The sequence below is a fragment of the Rhea americana genome, unplaced genomic scaffold (genome assembly GCF_003343005.1).
Source record: "Rhea americana isolate MKP2758 unplaced genomic scaffold, rheAme1 scaffold_21, whole genome shotgun sequence".
Lineage (NCBI taxonomy): Eukaryota > Metazoa > Chordata > Aves > Rheiformes > Rheidae > Rhea > Rhea americana.
Window position 1 is genome coordinate 5,575,265 of NW_028186258.1, and position 1,026 is coordinate 5,576,290.

Here is a 1,026-nt window from a genome sequence, read left to right on the forward strand (position 1 = left end):
AAAAAAGCTATTTTACGTATGGCTAGTGGAGGGGAGAAAAAAATAAACCGTAAGACTAAACAGCTGCTTTAAAATTAACCCTCAAAGCAGTGAAGCTGCGGCGGACGAGCTTGTATTTTTGTTTCCTGTAGAAGGGCTTTGTCAGGGCCGAGTGGGTAGAAGTTGGGAGATCTTGCACAAAACCTGGGATTGCCTTTTATGCAACGCAGGTCTTGGGAAACTGAAAATAGGAAAGTTTACGCTGCAGGTTGCAATACAATCCTCCCCCCAATAGACCGTAATTTGGTGTTTAGGGCAGATCCTCYGGTAGGATTGTTTACACGAGTAATGTTACCCTCCTGAGTTGTTTGATGGGTCATGGTCTTGTATTAATTTCCAAACGAGTGAACAGTTGTCCAGTTTCAAGCACTGTTAGTTGGGCTGTTCTTTGATTATAGGAATATGATTAAACATATCATTGGTGGATGTTAAGAAATAACTGCAGGGAAACAGTTGCACCTTTGCTTTCAAAGTTAATGACAAAATGAGTCAGAATTAGCAAAGTAATAGGATTTTTTTCCTCTGGGGCTCACTGAGCTTGAGCAGAAGTTTTAAAATAACATATAACATATTTCACTCTTCATTGAAAAAATAAAATCAGTTGTAAAAGACAAAAACATCTGAAAAATGAATCTTTCTTGGCAGATTGAATGCATCATGGCTAGTCTGTCTGGGATGGTTTGTATTGTTAGGGTCTTCTAATGTTACTCTTTCTATAAACAGTGTAATTGAAACAGACTAAGAATAAAATAAAAATTCTGCTTTAAAAAAAAGACATGTTCTATTTTAAAAATGAAAATATAACCAAATAAATGAAGTGAAACTTGGGAGGCTGCATTATTTTCCAAGATTGATTGGAAGAAYAGAGAGGTTTTTAAATAAAGTATTTTAAATTCAAGTGTCTCAATGTTTTGAGACACAGCAGATTGTGAGTGAAAAATTAATGGCAGAGCTGGTTTGATTGGGATAGTCTGGATGCTGGGCAGC